General features: G+C 45.7%; 1 long non-coding RNA gene and 1 pseudogene across 2 annotated transcripts; one reads left to right on the top strand and one right to left on the bottom strand.

The window, feature by feature from the left end:
• The first annotated feature begins 1,232 nt into the window (after window positions 1-1,232).
• Window positions 1,233-3,511, top strand: LOC311578743. The gene is made up of 3 exons (XR_014772961.1): window positions 1,233-1,383; window positions 2,782-3,214; window positions 3,400-3,511. It is a non-coding gene; the product is annotated as an uncharacterized lncRNA (long non-coding RNA).
• A 2,617-nt stretch (window positions 3,512-6,128) lies between these two features.
• On the bottom strand, window positions 6,129-6,544 carry LOC311578363 (small ribosomal subunit protein uS19-like; annotated as a pseudogene). The gene has a single exon. The product of its transcript is annotated as a small ribosomal subunit protein uS19-like (transcript).
• Window positions 6,545-6,664: the final 120 nt, after the last annotated feature.

Here is a 6,664-nt window from a genome sequence, read left to right on the forward strand (position 1 = left end):
CAACAGGGACTTAAAATGTCTAACCATCTATTATTTTGCTTAGGGACTTGAAGCAGGCATTCTGAGGGAAGTCTGTGAGCTCTGTCTTATTAAGCACCCAGAATCATTCTGCATTTCTGTATTTCTCCTCTCAGCATCTTATTATCTTTGTTCGTGGCGATTTATGGTCACAAGATGGGTAACATCTCCAGGCACTGTATCTGAATTCAGGGAAGAGAAAAGCATCTGTGTGTAAGGGTGGGGTGGGAGACAAGGTGGGAGCGTCTCATATGTATCACATCATACCTGTCCCCTTTATAAGGAAGCCTTATCAGGGTTGTGTTTACTTTATGTTTCATTGACCAGAACAAGGTCAGATGGACACGCCTGAGCACAGAGTGTCTGGGGAAATGGGCCTGCCATCCCAAATTGGGTCAGTTTTGACTCAGGCTTCCCCATCAAGGGGACAGGTGTGTTATAACACACACGAAATACTCCCACCTCATCTCCCATACCTCCCTTACACACAAATGTGTTTTTCTTCCTTGAATTCAGACAAGTTCCTGCAGATATGTTACCCATCTTGTGACCATAAATTGCCAAGAACAAGGAGGCAGGCAAACACAATGCTTTCCTGAATGAGATTTGGGTTCTAATAACAAGGATGAATGTTGGCTCTGGGTAGGCGTCTTCCATTGCAATCACTGGCACTGTCTTTTCCAACCCTCATGGCAGTCCTCACACGGACGGTGTGTATCATTATTATTTCAATTTCAATCCAGGAAGCCAGGGGTGAAGATGGAAATGTGCTTTGCCTGAGATCACACTGCTGTTGAGATGCTCTCACGGATTGTCCTGTATCCTTAAGAGCCATTCCATGTGCTTCCTTTGCAATCCCCTAGTGCCCATGCACCCTGGAAATTTATCACAAACTTGCTGGCTGATGGAATGCTGGCCTAGCTACTGGAGGTCGAGGTCAGGTGTCAGGCATGCATGATGGGGCTACAGAATCAGTGGGTACTTGTTTTTCTGGATGGATAGAAGGGCTGTTTCTTTGGAAATAGCTGTAGATAAGGGATCTGCCTATTTGTGTGTTTTACTTATTAAAGCTTTTTTTTGGAGACAGGGTCTCACTATGTAGTCCAGCCTGCCCTCAAATTCACAATCTTCCTGCTTCTGCCTCCAAAATGCTGGGATTATAGGTGCGTGCCACCAGACTAGCAAAATGTCTGAAAACCCTGAGAAGTCTGATGCTGAAGAGTCTGGAGCTGAAATCTTCAAGGCCTTTCCAAGACCAGGACAAGAAAGCTCTATCAGGAAGAAGAGAGTTTCACTGGATAAAGAGTAAAGATTTTCTGTCTGCAGCAAAGCACTCGCAGTTGCTTATTTTCAGCACTTTGATCAGTAATTAGTTTCTGTATTGACCACTCCCCCCTTGCAATAAGAAGTTTTGACTATGTTTACCCTGCCAGGCATGAATTCCCTCCTGTGGAGCAGGTCTCACATCCAATCAGGCGAACAGTTAGTTATCCTCATAGACAGTGGTGCCACTATCGCACTGCAGGCACCACTCCCTAAAGCTCATGGAGCATTATGGGGTGGGATGAGTCTAAGAGCTAGAGAATGGGAAGAGAACTGTGAAATGCTGTTCTTTGTATAGGCCATGGCTGCTGTACACATGAACTCACACAAGATCATCACAAGGTCAGGCCAGTTAAAGATTGCAGAATGCACTGGGGAAGGTCCTCTGAGATCCCACCTGTAACTGAGAAGCTATTGGCAATTGATGGCTGCTGGGGGAAGAGAGTAACTTTTTTTTTTCAGAAGTATGTGCACTAGTAGGTTCCCCATACCCCAGTGGAGAATCCCACAATTAGGAGCATATGGATAGCACCAAGTGGACTCAAAAGTCAAACAAAACTGAGCAAAAGGGCATTAATTTGGGTGGGGAGACGTGATGGGGTGTCATAGAGTTGGAGGGAGAATGAAGGGTGACTGGGATTAATATATTCTATACGATTATAAAAAATTTTAAAGAATAAATAAAAGTTTCATAACAAAGATGTGGCCTTGTGAAGATCAAGGGCTTTTAAGATACTAAAAAAAAAAAAATAAATAAATAAAAAATAGAAGAGGGAGTATGGAGGGAAATGAAGGTGGGGATCAGATGTGGGAATAGTGTAGGTGGAAGGCCAGAGGGCTTGGAGACAGTAAAGAAACCCAGGGTGGGGGCATCACTGAGACAAGCTGGAGACCTCTGATAGAATAGGTTCCTGGGAGGATTTGGGGGTGACTCTAACTAAGACTCCTAGTAGCAGAGGCCCTAGACTCACAAGAGGTCACCATCTAGCCAGTCAGGACTTCTAGTGGAGGGAGGGGAACATCAACCCACCCATAAAAACTTGGTGCCCCTTTTCTGACCATGTCCCCTGGATGGGGAGGCCTGACGGCACTCAGAGGAGGGATAGCAAGTTACCAAGAAAAGACTCGATCTTCTAAGAGCATATATAGGGGGAGGAGGTCTCCCTCAATCACAGACATAGGGGAGGGAAGAAGGGGGGAAGTGGGAGGGAGGGAAGAATAGGAGGAAACAGGGGAAGGGCTAACAATCGAGATGTAATATGAACAAATTAATAAAAAAAACTTCAACCCCCCAAATTACCCCACTTACAAGATGTGCAGGGATAAAGATAGAGTGGAGATTGAGGGAATGTTCAACCAATGCCTGGCCCAACCTGAGACCCACCCCATGGGAGAGAGCCAACCACTGACACGGTTAATGATACTCTGCTCTGTTTGCAGATGGGAGCCTCGCATAGCTGTCCTTTGAGAGGCTCTACCCAGCAGTGGATCAGAACAGATGCGGAGACTCACAGCCAAACATTAGGCAGAGCGGCAGTAGCCTTGTGGAAAAGTGGGGGGAAGGAAAAGAAGGGCTCAGATGAGACAAGAACTCCACAAGAAAACCAACAGTAAACTAACCTGGATCCAGGGGGTCATATGGAGACTGAAGCATCAACCAAGGCCCATGCATGGACTGGCCCCAAGCCGCCTACACATATGTAGCCAATGGGCAGCTTGGTCTTCATGTGGGTACCCTAGTAAGGGGAGCAGGGGCTGGCTCTGACAGGGACTCTGTTGTCTGCTTTTCCATCACTTCTCTCTGGCAGGGTTGCCTTGCCTGGCCTCAGTGGAAGAGGATGCGCTCAGTCCTGGCGTGACTTGATGTGCCAGGGTGGGTTGTTGCTGATGTGGCTCCCCTTTCCTGAGGAGTAGGAGAGGAAGGGTGGGATTGGGAGGAGAGGAGGGAGGGCTATGATTGGGATAAAAAGTGAATAAATGAAAGAAAAAAACAAGAAAAGACACTAAAACAACAAGATGCTTCCTGTCTTGAGTTAAGTGAACACTGTACACCTACAGAAAAGACTACAAACAAGCTTGAACACCATCATCACCAAGGTGATCAACCATTCATCGCCTAATTAAGAGTTCAGTGCCAACATAGCAACACCACAGCCACCAACAACCAGAGCCAGCCGACATTTGTGGGCTTACTCAAAGTTATTTTTTATTTTATTTTGTAAAAGCAGATCAAATGCTTAAAATACTTGTGAACTTCTCTATTGCTCTTTTAAAACTTTGTTTTCACTTAATGCAGGGATATATTTTATTTTGATAAAATCCACTTCTTGCTTCCATGCTCCAATTCTTGCCCCTCCCTTTGCCTCTTACCCAATGTCATGTTCTTTCATCTGTCTGTCTGTCTGTCCGTCTATCCATCTTTCATCTATCTATCTATCTATCTATCTATCTATCTATCTATCTACCATCTGTCTGTCTGTGCCAAATTAGTGTTGCTTACATGCATGTGATGTAGGACTGGACTGGCTACTATATAAGATGGGCATCAATGGCCCCACTCTTGAAAAAAAACTTTCTCTCCCTTAGTAGCCATCAACAACCTATACCTTATCAACTGGGAGTGGGAGCCCATGAGTCCCCCAAATTCATGCTGGACTACTGACTGCGATGATCTTGTATAGGTCTTGTGGAGGCAACTACAGTTGCCCTGAGTTCACTAGAGCGACCACCTGTCAGAAGTTTCACAATAATTCTGTCTAACCTCTGCCTCTTAAGATCTCTCTGTCTCGTCTTCTGAGATATTCTTTGAACTTTGGGGGTGAGTATGATACAGATGTTCTATTTTAGGACGAATACCCCAATCTCTTATTCTCTGACTCATTTGTGGTTCTCTGTGTTAGCCTGCGTCTACTACAAAAAGAAGCTTCTTTGGTGAAGGGTGAGAGCTGGATTAATATATGTGTATAAGAAGAAGTATCTAAGCTGGGCGCAATGGCGCACACCTGTAATCCCAGCATTTGGGGAGGCAGAGGCAGGCAGATCTCTGTGAGTTCGAGGCCAGCCTGGTCTACAAAGTGAGTCCAGGACAGCTAAGACCACACTGAGAAACCCTGTCTTGAAAACAAAATAAAACAAGAATAAGTATCTAGAAGGAAGCTGTACTCGATATCAGTTTAGTAAAGTTATATTAGCAGGTTTCCCTCTGGGTTCTCTGACTTGAACTTATTGGCCAGATTTCCAGCACCATGCACGAGTTACCCTGATTTGTCGGCCTTTAATTCCAGTGAGACAGCTCTTGGTTACTCACCAAAACATTGGGACCACCAATGGACTAGGTGAGATGCTGTTGTAGAGTTTACTGGGTTCATATCTGGGTAAGACAGCTGGTACTTTTCTCCTCTTTGCTGCCTGCCTAGCACTTTTTGGCACTATGAGATCTGGCCATTTGGGAGGAGGCTTCCAGTTCGAAACCACCTAGAATTCTCCAGGTCCTATGATGAAAGTATGTGGTGTCAGCAAGAAGATATTTTCTCCCAGGCCTAGTGGGAAATGCTCCTCCCAGAAACTACAGACTAGGAAGAAAAGTAGTCCCGGTTCCAGGAATAAGATGCTTTCCTTCAAGATATTGGGTGGGTGGGTGGGGGCAGGGACATAATTTTGTTTTAATTGACAGTTAATGCACCTTGAACTTTGTTAATCATTTTAGTATTTAATTCTTACAGAACTGACGGGGTAGACGCCGCTTTTATTCCTACTGTGTGGCTGAGAAGATAGAGGTTAGCAGAACTGGGAATACAGGCTGAAGTCTGTTGGTGACAGACTGAGGTTGGTAGCTACAGCTGTCTGCTGTCGGCCTGTGGTGGGAAGTGGCACAGCCCACGGCTTCTCTGCAGTGTCCCCTTCTTTGGCGAAGACTGCACAAGAATGCGGTTCCCAGGATTTTTTTTGCATCTTTATCAGTGGTCTTGTCATAAAACAGGGTTACTTAGAACATATTCGAGCATCCCAGTTTCCCCAAGGGCTTTCGTATCTTTATGGACATTTAAAAAATGAATTTTAAAAGTGCAAAAAAATCCTAAGTCTTGGGATAAAGTCTAATAGTATAGTTTTAAAGCTCAAGCTAGATAAAAAATTATAGTTGAGTTGAATACGATGTTCACAGTATTGAATATGATGTTTACTACTTCATATTTTGCTTGGGACCCAAGGTTTGCTATCCCCCCCCCCCCCATATTTAATGGACAAAATTCCAACTTTTCTACTTATTCATTTATTTTGTAGTATACGTATGTGAATGTGTGTGTGTGTGTGAGAGAGAGAGAGAGAGAGAATGTGTATATACGTGTGTGTGTGTGTGTGTGTGAGTGTGTAGGCCAGAGGTAGATAGTTCACCATTTTGGTTAGGCCACTGGGCTGGCAAGCCCCAATTATCTTCCTGTGTCTGCCTTCCCCAGTCCAGGGCTGGGACTATGGGCAGGTGCTGCCATGGCTGGCTTTTATGTGGGTGCTGGATAGCTGGGCAGATCCTCACTTTACTCACAACTTTTGAGGATCACAACTTTTGTTTTGTTTTTGTTTTTGTTTTTGAGACAGTGTTTCTCTGTGAGGCCTTGGCTGTCCTAGTCTCACTTTGTAGACCAGGCTGGCCTCGAACTCATAGCGATCCACCTGCCTCTGCCTCCCTGGGTGCTGGGATTACAGGTGAGCATCACTGCACCCAGCTGAGGACCACTATTTATTTATTTATTTATTTATTTATTTATTTATTTATTGAACATGAGTCTTTATTAGCTGGGGCTATTTGGCTGGCCGTGCTTCCCCGGCTTGTAGGTGATGGAGAACTCGCCCAGGTAGTGGCCGATCATCTCTGGTTTGATCTCCACCTGGTTGAAGGTCTTGCCGTTGTACACGCCCACCAAGCTGCCCACCATCTTGGGCAGGATGATCATGTCCCTCAGGTGGGCCTTCACCACTTCCGGCTTCTCTGTGGGTGGAGCCTCCTTCTTGGCCTTCCTCAGGTGCTTGAGAAGCGAGTGTTGCTTGCGCCGCAGGCCGCGGTTCAGGAGTCGCCTCTGGTGGGTCCTGCTTCACTGCTCATAGGACATGTCCAGCAGTTTGGTCCAGGTCCACGCCGCGGTAGGTGAACTTGCGGAAGGTCCGCTTCTTCTTCTGCTTCACTTCAGCCATCTCGGCGGCTGCTCGGAACAAAGAAGACCACAACTTTTAAGAAGAATGTGGTGGGTAAATTTAAGCGTCAATTTGACAGAGGTAAAGGGTTCCAGGTAACTGGTAAAACACTAAGTGTGCCTGTGATCACATTGCT

Source organism: Acomys minous (genome assembly GCF_964271855.1).
Source record: "Acomys minous genome assembly, chromosome: 12".
In the NCBI taxonomy this organism is placed as follows: Eukaryota; Metazoa; Chordata; class Mammalia; order Rodentia; family Muridae; genus Acomys; species Acomys minous.